General features: G+C 32.3%; 1 protein-coding gene and 1 long non-coding RNA gene across 2 annotated transcripts in view; one reads left to right on the top strand and one right to left on the bottom strand.

Annotated features, from left to right (window-relative positions):
- Positions 1 to 22,048, bottom strand: part of LOC136274339 (receptor-type tyrosine-protein phosphatase zeta-like) — a 148,955-nt gene that overhangs the window by 109,351 nt on the left and 17,556 nt on the right. The window lies entirely within an intron of this gene.
- On the top strand, positions 11,857 to 13,895 carry LOC117690498 (uncharacterized). Its single transcript, XR_010712627.1, has 5 exons — positions 11,857 to 12,158; positions 12,568 to 12,662; positions 12,938 to 13,078; positions 13,431 to 13,517; positions 13,808 to 13,895. It is a non-coding gene; the product is annotated as an uncharacterized lncRNA (long non-coding RNA).

The following is a 22,048-nucleotide window of genomic DNA, read 5'->3' as shown; positions in this document are numbered from 1 at the left end:
TAACACAACTAGAACATAGTGTAGTGAATTTCAGGTGTAAAGTCTGATGTAGTGAGTTTCGGCATAATGCAAGTATGTGTGTGTGTGTGTGTGTGTGTGTGTGTGTGTGTGTGTGTGTGTGTGTGTGTGTGTGTGTTAATTTCAAATGAGTGTATAATTACCAAAAACAATTAACTGGTTACCTTACTTTTTATACTTTTAAATTATTTCAAACTCCCAATACAATTATATTAAATTATATATCTATTTCCACGAAGTTTTTAGAACAAGTATCCTATCATGAAATGAATAATATCAGAAAAAAAATAAAATAAACATGGTAAAATTGATTAAACTTATACTTGCTTATTGGAATAAATTCAAATAATCGCAAAGAGTCTTCATCCATCTTTTTTAAAACTATTGTATCTCCACACATTCCCTTGTCACATTCTAATGCTGTGTGATGTTGTATTATTCCAGGTAAACTGAAACGTTTACACAATGTCGTCAAATTTAACTCTGCGTCTCCAGTTGTAATGTGTACTTCAAATTTCCCTATCATGAAAGCAAGTACATTGTAGTATGTACAAGAAATACATATACATGTACAAGTAGTTACTATGTAATTATGTTTTATAAAAATATGTTTGTTATTCACATGGTCATACTTTTTCTTAATAACCTGAAATATTAGATCTTTAATTGGGTTTAAACTAGATTTAAACAAAGCAAATATAACATAAACTGCATTAAGTTACAATGTTTGAGATAAGACTTTTAAATATTATCATTTCGTTTATCATAATAGAATATGTAAAGTTATTCCAATGTAAATGAAACTTATGAAAACATAATTGTTGCTTTCAATTAGAAAAAAATGTCTTTCAAAAATGTCTTTAATGTTATAGGAATATGTTTTAATGGATATCAACAAAGAATATATACTACTAAATATACTAAATATACAAATTGAGTATACTATTTTACTTAATTCTGAAACATCTTCATTTAGGTAAAATGAAAGAACTTTTTCGTCATCTTTATTCAATGAAACTGTTCACAATACAAATATTACCAAACTTATTAACAAATATATCAATAATATTCGAGACGTGTAACGATAAGATATCATATTGAAAAGAAGTTGACAAATATTTAATAAGAAATACCTCCCCTTATAGAAATAAGAAACCATTTCATCAGATATGTTGCATCAAGTATTAGAATCCACGAAGCATTAGTTCTTTCTTCTGAACTGTAGAATGTATCTAAATTGTTATCCAAAGCTTTTGATTTTGTATCCACTGAGTCAGAGACTTTCCAAATAATTGTCTGGTTTATTTGGGAAACTCCTGATGGTAAGTAAGAAAAGGACAAAAACGTTGAATGTTCTATTATATATATTATATTCAATTTTGATCACAGGTAGGGATAATGACTAATTAGGGGGGTTCAGATATCATCTTAAACATAAATAGAAATAAACTTATAAAATTCGCTTCTAAAGAACCTGAGAGCTGCAAATGTGACAACGTTTTCATAAGAAAATGCAATAAATACAACATCAGGTTTTGCAAACTAGTACTCCTGTATACAGGCACAAGTGCTATACATTGGGTTGTGAAGGACCAATTTTAGATATGAACGATATAAGCAATAAATAGAATCTATATCATATATGAATTATTTAAAAAATATTGAATTATTTAATTTAAAAAATTACAAATCATAGTTTACTTTTTAAAAAAAAAATTAAGTTTACCCATTCCCACTTAAAAGTTTGACCATATGCAACTTCTGCATAGAGTTGTAACTGTTTAATTTTTTTTCCTTTTCATCTATCAAAAAACGATGTAGATGTAATTCTGATAAAATTGATTTTTTTAAAATTCCTACTCACAACTGATTCGGAGTGTTAGTAAAGTGTGGCACTTGTATGTATATCATCCAATTATCTAAGCCAGGAAAGAATTTAAACAATAATTAGCCGAAGAATCGCGGTTTACACTGAGAGATTGAATACTATTAACATGTACGCGCAGTACAGATGTTTGACCCACCGCTATATTGATCATGGAAAAATAAAGCGCGAGTTCATTGTGCCGCCATAAAAAAAACTTTCTTTTGCTTGTTTTTCGAAAGAATACGAAGGAATGGAGACGTGTAATAGCTTTTTCGATTTACACCACGTAACATCCCTGTGAAATTTTTAGCAAAGCACTACAGGAGCTTCAAGGAATACTGGTATGCTGCAAAATATTAGTTTGACGAATCTTTAGGTTAAGCTCGTTCTATTTCCCGCGCACTGGTTCTTAGATTTTGCTTTATTTGGCAACGCTTCACACAGCTGAGCTGCGATCGATATACACGCAAGATAATTCACGCCATTTCGGGCTTATCATAGATCAAACCCTCAAGAAGCTCATAACATTTTCTCATAACATTTTTTAATAATAAGATATCTCGCATTTTAGTGCAAATATGTGTTTAAATCAATATCGAAACAGTTCAGAAAGTAAAGGAATTTTCATCAAGGTACACAGACTTGCTTATTCATACCTATGATTTCAACTTCATATATCTGCATCGGATTTTCCTCCAAGGACGTGATTAAAACTTTATGTCCATATTTGAACTCCGAGGTGCTGCATGTTATTATTTTCTTCATAATCTGTGCATTATCTTTAGTTTTAGATATGTTTGCACAACTAACATATTCACTTTCTGTATCTTTAACTGAAATTCTATAGGTACCTGCATGAAAAAATGCAATAATAATCATTGATCGCATGTCTCAATAGATTGCGACCGTCATGCGTATCACTTAAAGCTAGTGATGAACGACTTTTAACACTAAGGTTTTCTTCATATAAATGAGACTAAGTATGAACTAAAATTGAATTAAGAGATGTACATTTTCTCTCCTTCACATAACTTAAATCTTAGACAATTTCTCTCTCCAAGCACTGGTGTTCGTTATGATTTGATAGAATATGTTGTTGAATCATTAGATACATTATGACTTGCTTATAAATTAAATTACCTGTTTTCATGATATCATAATAAATTAAAAGAGAACTGTGTATTCTTTACATAAATTTTCTAATACACGTTACGCACTAAAGCAAAATGAATCAAGATTTTTTAAAACATTTAAGCAATTGCTTTTGTTACATACATTTTATATATATTATCGATGTGCATTTTAAGAGAGATTATCAGGAATAACCGAATAACCGTTTTTAAACTAAGCACCTAACTATAAGAGTTTTAATATTGTTAGAATGTCGTTTTGACGAAGGAGTCCTCAATTACAGACAGCAATCTATTTAAAAATACAATGATGTTTAAATAGAATGGAAAATGTAGCAAATTCAAAAATTTTGTTTGTTTTAATAAAAAATGCATTCAAGATAAGCACAAAACGTTATAAAATACGAATCAAATTATTAATTCACATATATATTTTTACACTATCCTAACATGCTCTTTTGGTTTTAATAGTGCACCGTGAATGAAAAAATGTTCAATCATTTATATAGGCATACTATGACAAGTATATCCATAAAAAACAGGATTCAATCGTTGTTCAAATAAACAAAAATCGCGTGTCATAAAATTGCTATATATATATTTATTTGTTTATAAATACTATAACATTTTCAATGACCTGTTAATTATTTAAAACTCATTAATAACAAAAATTGTCCATGGTTGTGTTAGTTGTGTGTAACAGCATGAATTATTAATAAACAAAGAATGTACCTTATAAATAAAAAATAAACTATTATTTACCTGCTCTAATGCTGACATATATCCAAATAATTCTGATTGATTTATCTAATTTCATCAACCATTCACTGTTTACTTCAGCTGTCAGAGAGAATGTGTCCGTGTCACCATCACAACCAAGAAACGCATCATACGAACCATTTGTAGAGGTCTGGTATGCGCTCTTTTTGACAAAGGCTGTTGTTTCTAGAATTTTTATATAAAAAAAGGTACAAAAGATTAACAGTATAGTATACCATTTGACGACTGAACAAACAAAGTTGATGAAAAGTACATTACCTAGTTTAAAAATAGTTAGTACCATAAAGTATAACCAGAAACTTTTCGCACAAGCGTATGACATTCTCGTTGTTGATTAGTATGGACATGAAAACATTAATAGCAAAAAATATTTTTACAAGTGCTTTACTTCCTCTAATATTGCAAAATATATTTCATCGCCTTTCCCATTTTAAGTGAAGACCTTTGATAATTTTTCCGTCCGCCTCGGGGATGTCATGTCTGATTTTCGCGAATGTATTTCCTGAAACATTTGTAAGCAGATAGCCATGCCATGACCTTGAATTGCTAGTATTACATAATGGTCACTATGATATTTATGTGTACCTAGGTACTGCGCACTGAATGGTATTAATGATAATTAACAGAATGAACTCTGTGAATCTTGTAGCACTGCGTAGTATTTCTAAATGATGTTATAAAACCAGGTGAATAATACGGGCATAATAATATCCAAATTGAGAGTTTAAAAACAAATGTCATATTTGGCGATTCTGTGTCTGCAACGATAGCTCTGGTACTCTATATCAAGTCATGTATTGTGTATTCTATATATTAACCTTTGTAACCTTTTATGCCATGTATGAATGAACGTATTATGAGTAAGTGATGCCTCATACCTAGGTGGGGGAATCCGAGACTCAGGACTCGGAGACTCAAATCCTGCATCCGTACTCTTTGATTGGCAGTTTTGACGGTTTTGTTACTTTATTTAGAAATAAAATATTAATCTTAATTTTGAAGACTCATGGTCGTCGTAAATGGGCCGAACTAGTCAGAACTGTTCATTATAAGCAAAATGTTATATATACCCAGGTGAAATGATGTTGACCAGACTCTTTGATTTGGACTGCTTTTAATTGCTGTAACTATACAATCACGCTTTAATAAAACCGCTTGAGAAAGAAATACAGTAAAACTCGTTTAGTACGAACACGGATATTGCGAATTCACGGATAAAGCGAAGGCATCTTGGATCCCCAGCTGTGTAAATTAAATGAATTTCTTATACGGTTATAACGAATTACGGATATAACGAAGTAATTTCTTAGGTCCCAGTGACTTCGTTATAACCGAGTTTTGCTGTACTGTACTTGTGATTACTAAGTTTGAGCTGACCCTTAATTGGATCCGTAGAACAGAAGGCTTACTTGAACTTTCTTGGTGCCAGTGACCAGGACTGAGCGAAGTTCAAAACAGAATATGGTAAGAACCATTTCTGTATGTCTCTTATAGCTATCTCGAAGTAAACAACTTTGTCTAAGAAACCAATATGACGACAGGTGATGGGTTTGATAAAAAAGAATTTAAAAATTCAATGGAGCAATTAGAAAAACAATTCGCAGGGTTGGGTCAGAACAAAGAAAATAAAGGGCAAGAAACAGGTCAAAAATCTTCCGAAAAAAACAGATTAAACAAAATACTTTTGAAACCTATCATGATGCTAGGCAGTATGAAACTCGTGAACCTCGACACCGAGTCCCAAATCAGGATGATGATAAAGATTTTTTCATTGGTCAAGTTAAAGCTATAACAGCCGCAATCTTTTTGAGGGAGATGCTCACAAATTTAAACAATGGATAAAAGAAGTTCAAAGGATAGTGTTATGTCTGGGAAACAAGGTCATGAGATCCTCATGCTTGCATACATAACGAGTAAGGGTTCAGTTGGGGATTATATTAAAAGGTATTTAGATGAAACAGAAATCCCATCCTGGAACGATCTTTAAAAGGAATCCCTTTAAAATAGATTTGCAGAAATAACAGATCCCCAACACGCGTAAGAAGTAATGTGTAGAACTCGACAAAATTCAAATGAAAGTGTTCAGTTGTTCGACGAGAGACTACTGCAAATCGCAGAAGACGCCTACAGTAATGACAGACTAAAAGATCCTTTGGTACAACAACAGTTAGTAGAGATCTTTTGTGACGGGCTAACATTCGACTACCTCAGGATGAAAATTTTGCAAGAAAATCCGAAAGACTTAGAATCTGCAAATCAAATAGCAATGCGAGAACAAAATCTGAGACAGAGGCTAGCGATAAGAGGGTCAAATATGACATAAATTGTACAAAGTAATGACAACAGACGAACTCTTTCAAATTTTGATACTACTCTTCACTTATTAAAGGATAGAGCAGAAATCTTACCTCAATAGAAACGAGGCATGTAGAACCAATGGAAATTGACCATGCGGGAAATAGTTGGTGTTTTAAATGCAAACAGACGGGTCATAGGGCTCGATTTTGCCTTCAAAATAAACCCAAAGTCAAGTCTCGTCCTCAAATGAATAAATGACCCAGTCAAAACAAACCCGTCCAAAATATAGAGCAGAAACCCCGGTCGCCTGTGGAATGTTGGAATTGTGGTAAAGTAGGTCATGTGCGTGCAGATTGTTGGAGCTCGGATATGTATCAAAGAGCGCAGCAAAATCGGGGCAGATCATCAAATCGTCAAGGCCGAACATATGAATCTATCGAGCGAGTAAATAGGGGATCGTCTCTAAATTTCAAATCTCGCTCTTATTTTGACAAACAAAAACAGGAAAACTAAGACGTTCTTCCTTCGTTGAAGCCCGAAGAAAGAACTTTAAACAAAGACCTACATATGAAATCAATTTTACTAACAACCCCAGTAGCTGTTTATCATAAGTAGAAAAAAAAAGTAGATACAGGTATCTCTAATTAGTAAGAGAATGTATGATAATCTATGTCCCCGCCCCAAGTTGTTTAATAATGACATCCCCTCTTTACAAGCAGCAAATGGCAATTCTTTAATTGCGATAGGGTATGTAAATATTTCCTTTAAGATTTCAGGATTAACTTTAGACCACAAACTTTATGTGACAAAGGGACTCAACCGAAACATGATTCTCGGTCGAGATTGGCTCAAGAAAAACAATGTTCGTTTATACTTTGATCTTGAACTCATGCATGTTGATGGTAAAGTATATGCGGAACTTAAAGAAGATTTACACATCTCAACTATTGTAAGAACACCTAAGAAACTTATAATGAGACCAAACACGGTGACTGTATCTTATGGAAAAATAAATAACAATTTTCCTCTGGAAAAAAGTAACTTGGTTGAAGTGAACAGCATAGACAATAACTGCATTATGGAAGACCCTGGACTATACTTAAAAGTCGTCGTTTGTATAGTTCGAACAGATAAGAAAGTTCCAATGATCTTTGTTAACCAAACTAACAAAAATTTTAAAATTCCAAGAAGATACATAGTAGGACGTATTACCGCATTAAAACAGAAGGAAATCTCAGAAATACAGACTACTCAAGACACAAAAGAAGATATTGATGTACCTAAAAGATTTGAACGCTCAATCAAAAGACTTGTGAGCAAAAACAATGATTTATTTGCAAAGAAAGACCGTGATCTTGGAGTGACTGATACTGTTAAAATGAAGATAGAAACTGGAGATCACCTTCCAATAAAAAATAGACCCTACCGTGTACCCCTAAATAAAAGACAGATAATTGACAAGGCCATACTGGAAATGATGGACGAAAGATTATTGCCTTGGTCATTTCCCTTAGTAGTGGTAAAGAAAAAAGACGGATCAGACCGGATGTGCGCCGACTTGAGAAGCTTGTATAAGATAGTTAAACCAGTATCATTCCCGCTACCGTTGATTGATGACATCCTATGTTTACTAGGTAAGGCAAAATATTTCACTGCACTAGACTTAAAGAGTGGATATTGGTAAGTGAAATTAGAAGATTTAAGCAAAGAAAAAACGGCATTTTCATGTCACAAAGGACTATTTTAATTCAACCGGAAGCTATTTGGGTTGAGTAATGCACCGGCAGTCTTTCAAGAGCTAATGAACATTGTTCTTCAAGGACAAGAAGAGTTTGCCATCGCATACCTGGATGACATTCTTATATTCTCAGAGACACCAGAAGATCATCTTCGTCATATTCAAGGCGTTTTCAATCGCCTAAGAAAGCATGGACTGAAAAAAATTTAAAGAAATGTAGTTTCTTCAAGGAACAGACTGAATATCTTGGTTTCATCATTATTGAACGTGGCGTTACACCTGATCCAAAGAAAGTCGAAGCTATAAGAAAGTTACCAGCGCCCACTACAGTCCGAGAAGTTCGTGGCTTTATAGGTATATGTAGTTATTACAGAAGATTCATACCGAACTTCTCTAAGATTGCAGAACCATTGATTGACTTAACCAGAAAGTATGCAAGGTTTAAATGGACACCATGTTGCCAAAAAGCGTTTGACTTTATTAAGGAGAGTTTAACTGTAGTGCCTTTGCTAGCATATCCAGATACTAATAAGCCGTACATCATGTACACCGATGCCAGCGACAATTGTATTGGAGCTTGCCTTACCCAAAAGACAGATGAGGGAGAAGATAAGCCAATATATTACTTATCCCACAACCTGAGTAAAACTCAAGAAAAGTGGTCAACCATACAAAAGGAGGCATTTGCAATCCATTACGCCCTTCAGAAGTTAGACCATCATTTACACGGTGCTCAGTTTACTATAAGAACAGACCATAAGCCGCTCAAGTATATCTTAAGAGTCTCCAATGCAAAATAAGAAAATTCAACTATGGGCGTAAAGTATTGCAGGATATAACGATCAGACCGTAGATTCAGAATCGGATGAGACCCATGAGTCAGAACAATGTGATGAAAATAGTGGTCAAGACTATGAAATACCCTTAGATAACCCAATTGGACCCTTAGATGAAAATATGAAATAGATGAAATAGTCCCTAAAGTAGGTCTAGGCTTCAAACCAATCCCGAAACCCCGTAAATCAATACCTAAGCCCTCTAGAGAAAATAACAAACAAGAGTATGCGTTGGCTATTATGAAGGAATTAGCCAAAATAATAAACTAAATAAGTTATATTATCGTATAATGTAGATGTAAATAATCTTGAATAAGCTTAGCTTTGTATATATGGCACGCTTTTAAAAAGATATGACAGGATGACCCTCTGTGATATTAAATCAGATAATGCGATACACCGCTGACTCAGCACCTCGGTTATTTATATAAAAATGCGGAGTTGAAGATTTAACATATACTCGAAATACATGAAACAGTAAGAAACTATAAAACTAATTTTTGTAAGTGATTTAAAATTATTTGTAAAAACAACCATATATTACGATCGACATCTTGCGTATGGGACAATACGTGGTTGTTTGAGTTTTAATAGTTCATTGTCCTAATCAAGAAAGTAATTTCCTTCAGAATTTTGTTTACATAATATACACATGCACCCTTTGGGACCTTCTAAACACCATACGCCCAGAAATAAGACAAATAAAAATTCCGGAGAAACTAAAAGATATTAAAATTGTCCTTGTGAATGCACTAATGGCGGAATTGCCAGTAACTAATTTGCACCCCATGAAATCCTCATCTTGGATGGGAAGCCCCTGGTTTTATGTGTGTTTAACTTTGGCAGTATCAATAACGATAGGACTTTGTATTAGGAAACGCAAAACTACTTAAAAGTTGGGTAGTATATGCTGTGGTGGTTGCTGGACAGGTTGTCGAAAAAGGGGTAGTGACGGAGATAAGAAAGGTTCTTCCAAAGACACTGTATTTTGTTGTGTAAATCCAAAGAAAGGACCTCTAGTGACATTATTGATATTGAACCAATCCCGAAAGACAGTAGGATCCAAAAGACACCCCGACGGAGCAAAAGACTCGAAACTCGCACATTGACCAGTATCATGGGGACAATTTCGACCAAACTAGCACAACAATTACTTGGAGAGGAGAAAAATGAAGAATATCCATGGACCAAATACTATAGACCGGACCCAGAGCTGGCATGTAAATACCTGGAAGAGAAGGTTGCGATGTCTACGCAACAGAGGAACGGCAGTCGCCTGGCTATCCGCGCCGACCCTCTATCCACGGATGCCGATGATGGATGAATAATTAAGCTGCAGCCGTGAAGAAGTTGTGTGTTCCTTATAAAGGAATTGTGAAATTTAGTGAAAATTAAAAATGTGAATTGTGTAAAATGTGTTAAAGTAGAAATGTGCTTTATCTTGTGCTAATATAAATCTTGTATTTGGCCATGGTGATTCACTCTGGAGAACTTCAGGAAGAAACCAATGGACTCCGAACCTATGAAGCTAATCTCACCCCTTAGAAGGAAGAGATATTTTGTGAACTTACAAGCATGCATTGACTTTGCATATATATGTGACATTAAGCTTAACTATACTTAGTATCACTTTGATGATGAATTACGATTATATTCAACTATGGTTATTTCATCTTGGTCATAATTGTCATACTTTATTCATTATTGTTTTCATGATTGGAATGCGATATAATCAAGCTACATGATTTTATGTACATGTATACATCCTGGTTATAGATTTGTTTTTGTAGATGAATGATGTTCCAAGCCGGAGGTGGAAACATGTCACGTGTTACTATCTCCTAATATAGATGTTGAGAGTTTAAAAACAAGTGTCATATTCGGCGATTCTGTGTCTGCAACGATAGCTCTGGTACTCTATATTGAGTCATGTATTGTGCATTCTATAAATTAACCTTTGTAACCTTTTATGCCATGTGTGAATGAACGTATTATGAGTAAGTGATGCCTCATACCTAGGTGGGGGAATCCGAGACTCATGACTCGGGGACCCAATTCTGCATCTGTACTCTTTGATTGGCAGTTTTGACGGTTTTGTTACTTTGTTTAGAAATAAAATAATAATCTTAATTTTGAACACTAAATGTTCATTCATGGTCGTCGTAAATGGGCCGAACTAGTCAGAACTGTCCATCATAAGTAAAATGTTATATATACCCAGGTGAAATGATGTTGACTAGATTCTTTGATTTGGACTGCTTTTAATTGTTGTAACTATACGATCACGCTTTAATAAAACCGTTTGAGAAAGAAATACTGTACTTGTGATCACTAAGTTTGAGCTGACCCTCAATTAGATTCGTAACACAGAAGGCTTACACATTACATTAAATATGTAGTTCACGATGTTTGAGGTTTGTGGTTTTTATTCGTAATTTGTATAAAATATTAAGGACAAAACGTTTCTAAAATATTAGAATATAAGAAATACAATCAAAAAGTGTTATTGATGTTAACATTGTTTAAAATGCAAACAGCGCAGCTGTAATGATCAATTAAAGGGTTCTAACAAAATTGCATTTCTGTCTTGAAAAAAACGCGTATTTTTTGGCTTGATGTATGCCGGGAAACAATTGCATCGCGACAAAATAAACAATACTACACAGCTAATTGTGCCACATACGTTTCACATATGTTTGAACTTAACACACGTACAACATACGTTAAACATACGTTACACACATGTGAAGTTAAACCGTACGTTAAACATATGTTGAGAAACGCATGGTTAACATACGTGTGATAACATATGTTCAACATCACATATGTTTAACATACGTTAGATTTTATATATGTTAAACATATGTGAATCACGTGTTTTACATATGTAGATCTCAACCACATGTTACACATATGTTAATAAACACATGGTTAACATGAGTTCTAAAAACCATGTTACACGTGCGTTAATAATATATATGTTTTACATATGTGTGAACTGAGGGCATGCATTTGAATAACTTTACATTAAAATTATCTGCATGCACGGATCTAATGGGCAGGGGGGGGGGGGGCGGAAAATGAAAGTTAATGAAATTTACAACAGTAAAATTATCGCAACCCCCCCCCCCCCAGGCAAACACAATTATCCTTCGGACCCCCTAGCCCCCCCCCCCCCCAGAAAAAAAAATTCTGGATCCGCGCATGATCTGCATGTACATGTCTGATGTTGCTTTATCACTCATGTCTCTGAAATGAATGCATGTGAACATGTGTGAAGAAAAGTTTTGCTACTGTGCGTGTTTATTGGTTTAAACTATGCATAAATAAAGTTGTTTCATTAACAGAAGCCACGTGTCTTCTTAAAATTAATTCGATAACGAATCCGGAATTAATACGAAATCGGTTTTAGTTTTGTCGATGACAAAATATACGTCACATTTTTACGTCACGGAGGCAGAAGATCGAACTGCAGGATGGATTTAGCAGAGGTAATGATTGTCAAGCATTCGTTTTTATTTACTTGCATTTGAAAATTATATCGTACAATTACCGATGTCAAAAGAGTAAACATGTAGCACGGAGCTGTAACTGTGTTCTCCGGGAAAATTCGGGTTGAATTAATGACGATAAAAAGGATGTTTCCCCAGAGAGCTACAACTAAGCAGCTATTTGGTTTAGTTAATATAGAAGAACCAATACTTATTAAAACCCATAAAATATATGTCGATCTCGGATAAGACGCATTTGAAAACTGAAATATTTGAAAGTAGAGAAAAACTAGAGCAAAGCCTATGCAAAGTAACGAGTAGGTCTTCCATTGCAACTAAGTGAAATGATTATTGAATTGCCTCTATTAAGTTGTATTCTTATTGCATGGTAATTGAAATTTTTTTATAGGCATGCATTGGCTGCTTGACATATCCCTGGAAGAGGACACCAAATAGCTAACACAGTCAATGACAGATGTCTCTTTGAATTGATAAAATCATAATGTAAGTACACATACCATTGCATTTCACAATTTAAACATTTTTTAAGGGTCATCAACACCGCTGGGAAATTTTTTTCCATACAAATCCAACCTAATAAATAACTCAAAGGTATGGATTTCTATGACATAGTTCATTAAAAGTAGAAGTCACTCAGTGTTCAGGATCATTAATGATAATCAGTTGCATGACACCTACATGTACATTTGTATTTCTTAGTAAGTAAGTGTAAAATTTTGATATATCTAATTATCTAATGCATGTATTATATTTTGTAGCAAATGGATATAATACAAACGTTTCAAAGATCTGTTTTGATGTAGCCTGAAGATTTTGTAATGAATGATCCAGGATCCAAAAGTTCTTCGCGGAGTTCAAAGACAGTTGCAATGTGGTTGCTAATTTAGTGACAGATTAAGGTAATTCAATTTAGATAAGGATTAATACAGGCATGTATCCAGTTACCCCCCCCCCTTTTTTTTTGTTGCAGCAAAGATTTTTCTTAAATTTTCATATAAAAAGTGAATTATCAAGGAGTTGCCCCCCCCCCCATGCATGCACAAACACACACACACTTTTCTGGGGACTATGTGAAACTATGTGGAAGTGTACTTTAGAATATCATTTCACCCAAATGATTCAAGCTTATTTGCATAAAAAAATATTTACCTGTATACGTTGTTTTCCGCTTACATGTATAAATTATATTTTTTATCGTGTATTTAAAAACTCTAATGATTGTATGTACTTAAGTTTGTATTAATATTTTAGAAAGAAGTTCAAACAAGCATTGTCATGGGAAAACATGAAAAAGGAAGAAGTTGGAGGTGCACAAAAATCAGGATGAATATACTAGAGGTAAAAATTATTTTGTCAAATTAATACTTGTGATTGACCTTCTATTTTGCCCCCCCCTCCCTCTCTCTCTCTCTCTCTCTCTCTCTCTCTCTCTCTCTCTGAGAGCTTGCAAATAAAAGAAAAAATTATTAACAATTATAAACTTTCTTCATGTTGTATTTGCAATAAAATCTAAATGGATCCTGTTATTCTTTAACAATATTGTTGAATAAAAAACCAACCGAGGCATTTGCAAATTTTACTTTATCATAAAATGAAATTTATTGTAAAATTCTTTGTTTTTTTTCCAGAAACTATTAAAGCACAGAAGAATGACAACAATATAAATCTAAATGTAATCATTCAAGGAATTAAATTCATTTTTAATCTCGAAACTGTTTTTTTTCTGTAACTCTAGTTTTAGATTAACAAGAAGCTGGAAATGCAAAATGAATGTTTCCAAAGATCCATTGAAGTAACTGAGTAATCAATTGAAGTGATTCAAGCAGCAAGATGAAGTATATCAAGAATGAACTGAAAAATTAAAAATGTTCAAGTAATTCAATTTTAAGCAATTTACATGTGATACGTATGTAATTTATGTAAAAAACGTACGTTGGATCCACATACGTAAAACGTATGAAATGTATCACGTATGTCTAACACACGTGTAACATACGTTTCACATATGTTCATTAACGTACGTTAAACACACGTGGTACTTAAATCATGTTAAACGTACGTGAGGTCACATACGTATCACACATGTTTAACGTATGTGAAACGTATGTGGCACATTTTGCTGTGTAGTATGATCTTCGTTTGCATAATAAAAATCTTCATATTATCTCTGCTTTAACATCATGTATTAAAACATGACTATAAAAAATTGACCATAATAGTACACAGGTAATATGAACAAAGCAACCAAAAAACAACAACAAAATAACAAAGAAAAACAAACCGTTTTTTATGATAATAAATACTAACATGAACAAATAGCGATAGTTACGAAAGTCAGTTTGTGCCATGTCTGAAAAAGTATCATTTTTTTGAGCAGACAAAATTACCTTATGGTACGCATGTGTTTTTGTTGTACACATGTAGTCAATGAGTAATGATACATTGTAGCACATAAAAATACTAACGACAATGACAGATAATGCATTCTATCTACTCGCCTTTGGGTCTCTTTTAGTTTCATCGCTGCAATGTCTAGATTCTTTGCAGATCTGCGTCCCAATCAATGTTCATTATATATTTTATTCTACTTTCCATCTAAATAACAAAAGAACATTTGACAAAGCCCCGTTTGTAAAAACTTAAAGAAATGCGAATGTTTTAAAAACTCTTAAGATTAAAAGTTTCTTTTTGAAGTTTCTTGATTTGATCACCTTGTGACACATTTGTTTCGAGCGATATACATGTACATCTAGTTTCAGTTTACTTCGTATATTTGCACACTATTAATGAATTGCAGCTGGAATACACTTGAGACACCAATGAGACATCAATAAAAGTTTAACTCCATTTCATTTTGATGGCCGCTATATTATTATATGGTGCCGCCGAATTTATTTTTAAAAATTTAAATGGTACTCTTATAATATAATTTATTCTCACACAATAATCCAAATGCTGATTTGTGTTAACCAGTACTTAATAATAAATACCAGGTTGTCTCTTGTCACAAACTTATCTACGCTTATTTTCACAAGCATATCGTATTAAAAACATTAAATTTTCCTTTTATTACAAAAAAGGAAAATCTTTTGGATCGGGATACAATTATTTGTTCTATTTTAATTTGCTATGAAGAATTTTGTGACACTTTTAAGTTTATAATAACACTCACATTGAGAATTTGGTGACACTTTTACGGTTATAATAACACTCACATTGAGGTTTACCTTGAACTTATTTGAATTTAAGGTTTATTTTTTACCTTTGTTTTTTCTGATCTTACAAAATCATTATATGATTTTATCCCATCAGAATCAAAATTTTAAAAAAAGTACATTATTAAATAACTTACTATTTTATTCATGACAAAGAGCCTTAATAAACTAATATTCATAATTAAAAATGTCATATATGATGAATTGTAATTGCTGTTAATTAACGTTATGATAATCAGCTTTTTTTGCCCAAATAGCTTTTAGACAATCCAGTTCTGCATTTGGTTTTTCTGTTTTGCTCTTTAATTTCAATTTATATAGAATATTCAAATGAAAACCAAACTGGTGATAAGTCTTCAAGACGATGTTAGAAATGTATACTATTACAGACGTCTTGTATTGCATTTAACATCATGTATTATTAAGTCATTACAGGTGGTCTTTAAAGTATGAATAAATGGATTTGAGTCTGAAACAATTACTCTCATTCAATCCATTATTTATTTATAGAGTTTCCTAGCTTAGTCGATTGATCGAATATTCGTTGATTAATTTGAATGTGTTGTCTTTTAAAATCAAATAATACTATTTTCACGTACACCTTATTCTAATCTCAATTAAGCACCGAATGCTTATTTTTTAATATCGTCGGTCTTATAAAACACAAGGACTTGCAGATAAATTGTATACCATGCGTTAGCGCTGTATATTAAATTGGTGTGTTACCGTTTTGCACACATTTGAGAATTCGGTGCAAAAAATAGATGTGAATTATGTTTTAATAACAATTCAAGTTTGATCTTTACCTGAAATTTACCTGTATTATTCAAATGCATTTCAAAGAAGAGTTCGGTGTATACTGTACATGTAACCTAATCATGCACCTTAGGAATTTTAAGTTTACTTAAAATGCTTTATATATTGATTTTACAATGTTTCGCCTTACGAGGTATCGAGCTTTTTAATGTCTATCATCAAGAAGTAGAGAGGTCACGTATTGTTGGTGTGTCATCATTTGACCAATGAAATTCAACGCGGGAATTCTAGCGACTCCCTTTGTTTAGAAAGACGCGCTAATTAATTTTCTTTCAGGACGCCGCACGGGTAACACCTTTGAATACTGATTCTGTTCATTCGGACCATTTCTTTAAAAATCCACCACTTACCCTCCACCTTTCCAGTGTTAAATTTTTTCTTCGGTTTCTTTTTATTATTATTTTTTTCTGAATCCTTCTCGGCTTTATATCTCAAAAAGTTTTCATGTGATTTTAAATGAAATTTTCGGAGATTTGTAAAGTTACCGTGCCTCAACGATGTTAAAGTTTCAACATTTACGTCACTTCCGTTTAAATTTGACGGCCATTTTTTATTTTCAAAAAAGGGATTTTGTTCATACGAAATCTCCATAAACTTTAAAGATGCCACTTTGAAATTTTTACTGCTGATAAATGCATCAATTCTACGGTGTACTGAGGGTTTAAAATTTTATTGATCAATTTTGCTTAAAACCGGATGTAGTTCCAATTTTTGGAAATTTTCATTTTTTTAAACACAGTATTACTACAGTGTTATAAAATTTGCCATGGTGAATTCAAATCCGAAATTTCTTTTAAAATCGGACGATGCATTGCAGAGATATTCAGGATTCAAAACCTATTTTCCGGAATTTTTGATTCCGCGTTCTAGGTTTAAAAAAAGTATAAAGTTCAAAGTGAAATTAACTCGTACCAAAAATAATTTTATTTTTAAGTCAGATTTTTTTGTTAAGTCGTTCATGGAAAAATAAAGGTTTTTGTTAATTCGTTCTCAGAATCATTTGGATTTTGTTAAATTGTAGAAAGAATTATTCGATTTTTTTTAATTTTTTTCTTTAAGTTACACTTGTTATTAGTTTAAGAACTCTGTTTCTTACAGGAACATCTTGCTTTACTCTCGAAATTAACGGAAGACCCACTCGTTGCTCTGCAACGAGCTCTGCTCTAGTTTAATATTATTTTCTTTATTTTTCATATTTTTTCTTCTCATTCCATGCATGTATTTTAGTGTATATTAACATGGCGTTTTCAGACCACAAAGAATTTCACGATATAACGTAACCAATTATCGATTTCAGTTTCTCAGTAAAGACAATTAATAAAATTCATATTTGTATATGAATATTAAATACCGTTCAGATTATATTATAATAATATTATACATGTATTATGTATTACATTTATCAAAATACTATTATAATTACATCATATTAGGTTCAAAAGCAGAATTGTTATAATTCAATTAAATTTTAATTGTAGTAATACGCTATATCATTTTATATAATTTTTCGTAATGTGTAACAATGTTATGTAACAATTAAAGTCACGCTGGTGGCAAAGATCAACCATGTCTTGTTTTGTTTATATACATTGTATCATGTATCTTAAGATGGGGGTGATGGTCAAGTAAAATACATCAGTTATAGCCCCTTCGTATGGAAATCAATTATGGGTATATTAAGAGTAATGTTTTAAAACATCTTAATTTATTAAACTGTTGGTTTTAAATTCATTTTGATGATACAGTATTATTGTTATATTCAGGTACTAAAATACTCCAATTACAAGCTACTTGCTATTATGAGGAGAATTTAAATTTTGTTAAAAACTTAAAACTGGAAACTTACAATTCAAGTTAAAAACATCAGAATATTTCCAGAACGGGATGCACAGAAACGGGTTGACTAATTGACACCGTGGCGGAAAGTGTAGGACCTTCGGGCAGATACTTCGAATATGACAACTGCATGCAAATGGATAATAATGCATAATCTAGCGTGTTTTAATTTCATACTTTTCATACGACGACAGAATGGTTGTAAACCTTAGACATTATTTTGTAAACATTACTGATTAATGAACAGATTATTGTACGTCTATATGGATAAATGATGTATGCATAAAATGGGAAAGTTTAATGGGACCCCCCTCTACCTCGATATTGTTTCAAAACAGTCTTTTATCTGAAATTCTTATTTGAAACAGTAATAAAAAAAAATATTGAAAATTGACCTAAAGAACCAAATTTAGAGAGAGGAGAGAGACACTAAATACTCATTCACTGGTTAATAAATACAAAAAAACACCATATTTTCATATTCAGCCGCAACAAACAGGAGTAAGGCCACGTACATGTATATATCATCCATTTAAGTCTGGCTTTTCATCCCTGCTCTCTCCTGTAAATATCAAACAATGCAGTTTGTTTAAAATTTCAACTTTAAAAATAAGTTAAACATTAAAGATTTAAGTTTTTATATATAATATAGAAATCGCACAATTATCTGTACAGGGTCTTTCGTATGCAATCGAATCAAAGATAGCAAACCCCCTCGAGGGCCCCTCGATGTATGCAAATAACGTTCTATTTTCACTTCATTCAAACGTATGTTTTGCGGCGAATATTTAAGTTTTTAAGCAATTCTATGAAGAATTCACGCAAAAAATTGTTAAAGTGTTGATTCATTACCTACATCTGTGTCGTCCCTCTTCGATTCAGCATTCTGCACGCGCTACTTTATATTCGGCTATTTCCGAATAGTAATTAGCGATGACTGCATAGATGGTCAGTTCAAACAAACGATCGATTTATCGCATGGATATGTTCATTTACAACAGACTGTGTTGGCTGCTATTTGCAGAATATGCATTACTGGTTGTTATCTGCTAATTGACGGCATAAAATTGTGTTCTTAAAATTACCGCCGCCGACAGTTCATATTGCTTTATGCGAATGAAAGGCAATAGAGCCAAAATTCTATGGTAAAATATGAAACATGAAAATTTTGTTGAACTATTTTTAACCATTACCAATTTAATTTAGAGTTTGTTGTCTTTCAAGATTACTAAATGCATTATATACTGAAAAAAAGCAATAAATCATTGTAATTAAATATTCTATATGTATTTTAGAAAACTACTGTCTTGCAAGATTACTAAATGCATGTCAAACAACAACCTTTACCCCAAATGCAAGGTCAAACATTGCAAATTTGTATTTATGTACAATGTTTATATTTTAGAATTCAATATCTTTTCGTTCATCAAAAGATAAACAGATAAGAAAATAGCAAGGTTTGTGTGTCTGTAGCATAGATGAAGGCTCATATATAGATATGCATGTACATTTATACCGAAGTTTTATAATGCAGAATATAGTTTCAACCAATAGGCCTTTTTACACAATTATATAAACAAAGCCATATATATATATATATATATATATATATATATATATATATATATATATATATATATATATATATATATATATATATATATATATATATATATATATATATATATATATATATATATATATATATCAGGCTTAAGGTGAATTACATTGTAGAGTAATGCAATACAATACCATTACTTCATGCATTTGGGCTTTAAATTACCATTACCATTACTCAATTTTTTTGACGTAATGCATTACATTACCATTACATGAGTAAAATGTAAAGGTAGGAGTTTATAGTCTTGCTTGCAAAGTACATTGATTTGCACGACTTCTACATATTACCCCCTGGCGAGACCCGTACAATTCATGGCATCCTCAACTCCATGGGGAGAATACATGCAGAGCTGCCAAATTACGGTGCTAATGCTTTACATTCACATTACCAGCTGGTCTTTTGTGCCAGGTACCAATTTGAACCCCTGGGTGGGGAGAGTGCACTAGGAGAGTAAAGTAGCTTGCCCAATGTACCAATGTTACCGCGAGAGCGACAGACCAGGCTCAAACCCGGGGCTACCTTGTCCAACCCGGTCGATGCCATCAAATGTACCAACACCTCTACACAAAAAGGTAAAGGTAAAAGAATGTATTACCATTACCATTACTTCGTGAAATATTAAGTCTAATATAAAACACACTTTTTCATATCTATAGGTTAATGTTCATGCATTATCAAGTTTAAATTTAAGGAATAATTCAAGATTGCTGTTGCACCTTGTGATCATCAAAGTTTCATCCTGTCGGTTTGAAATTTACCTAGCTATATTGAATTAACATTCTACAGGAGCAGGTGAAGCTTGGAATGAAAATACTGTTTGAAAATCTTTATGTTAGAATATATTAAGTGTTCATGCAATTATAAATAAAAGAAACAAATGATTCTTGTATTTTCTATCAGTGCACCAACACCTAATATGTAACACAGAAATTGATAGAGAGAGAGAGAGAGAGAGAGAATCAAATGGGTTTGATATTAGTGATTTTTAAGCTTACAGAGATCATGTTTGGACAGTATCAGTGTATTTGTTTGCTTTAAAAGGAGCATGTTTGTCCTCTATTTTGTTTGAACGCAGTCATTTGAAGGGGTTCGGGGTGTTTAGCACTTTTTAAAACAAAAGATTGTTTCGATACGTAGATTATATCCTGAGGGTATTGTGTGTTGTTGACACTTTCTTCACTGTAAAGAATTAATTGAATGCACAACTAATTGGAGTAAACTTTCCAAATGATTTCAAACTCTTAATAACAAGACTCTTAAAATGATATTGGATTGTGTTGTTATAGCTAATAATATTGGCAATTTCAAAATGGATTTTTTTCAAAATAATAATACAATTGAAATATGTTAATCTTAAGAAATATTTCTATATTTTTAAAAATAGTTTTCAATCAAATGCAATTTCAGTTATACAATTAATTATGATTTTAAGAATGGACATGTATAAACAATTATAGTAATGCAAAGCAATGCCTTGTAATATCAGCATTACACTAGGTTTTTGAAAAGTAATGCATAACATTACCATTTCTTGTAATGCTAAATTTGTAGCATTACACAGTATTAGCATTACTTTGAAAACATGTGGTAACAAAATTCTGTTACACTATTTGAATTCATTGGTTAAAGAAAACGATGTGTGCTGTATGAAACGTTTATTTTATTATCGTTAAGAAAGCTATCATTTGACCTCAAACTAATGAACTACTTACTCAAAATGAGGATAAAGGTACATAAAAGTATTATGCTTATTTTTTTTTTTAAATGGTGCATCTACAAAACATTTGTTTGTTATGCATGCTGGAATACATATAACCTATTCAATTGTAATGATTGTTTGTGGTTTTTTAAAGTTTAACATGTATTTGTTTAAAAATATTCCAACGAAGTTTTATTTGTTTACCAAAACTGCGACTAATTTCTATGGTTTTATGGACGTGAAAATATATTATACAAAGCAAATTTGATGTTGCTCTTTGGGAATGTGGCAGAGCTTCAGATAAACGAGTAATATCTATTTAGTAAAATACACTTATCATTTTATCCAAAGTCATATCAGAAACAGAAAAAAAATATTCTCAGAGTGCATTTATATAAATGAATTTTCTACAGGTCTTTCCCAAATATTGCGCTTTTATAAAGTGATACAAAAGTTTCTCACTAAATATAAGTCAACCAAGTTCACAAGACACTTGCACAGTAGTTCAAAGAAATGGTATTTGAAATCTTTTGTAAATGTATGATAAAGCCAGGTATCAATTACATGTTAAGGATATTCATAAGGAATTCCTAATTCAATTTATTTAGTATTAAGTGGTGTTCATTTTTTAATTTTCTTATGCATAATCATTCTTGTCGTGCTTGCAAATCTTAATATATGT

Source organism: Magallana gigas, chromosome 4, assembly GCF_963853765.1.
Source record: "Magallana gigas chromosome 4, xbMagGiga1.1, whole genome shotgun sequence".
In the NCBI taxonomy this organism is placed as follows: domain Eukaryota; kingdom Metazoa; phylum Mollusca; class Bivalvia; order Ostreida; family Ostreidae; genus Magallana; species Magallana gigas.
This window is presented reverse-complemented; position numbering and strand designations above follow the sequence as displayed.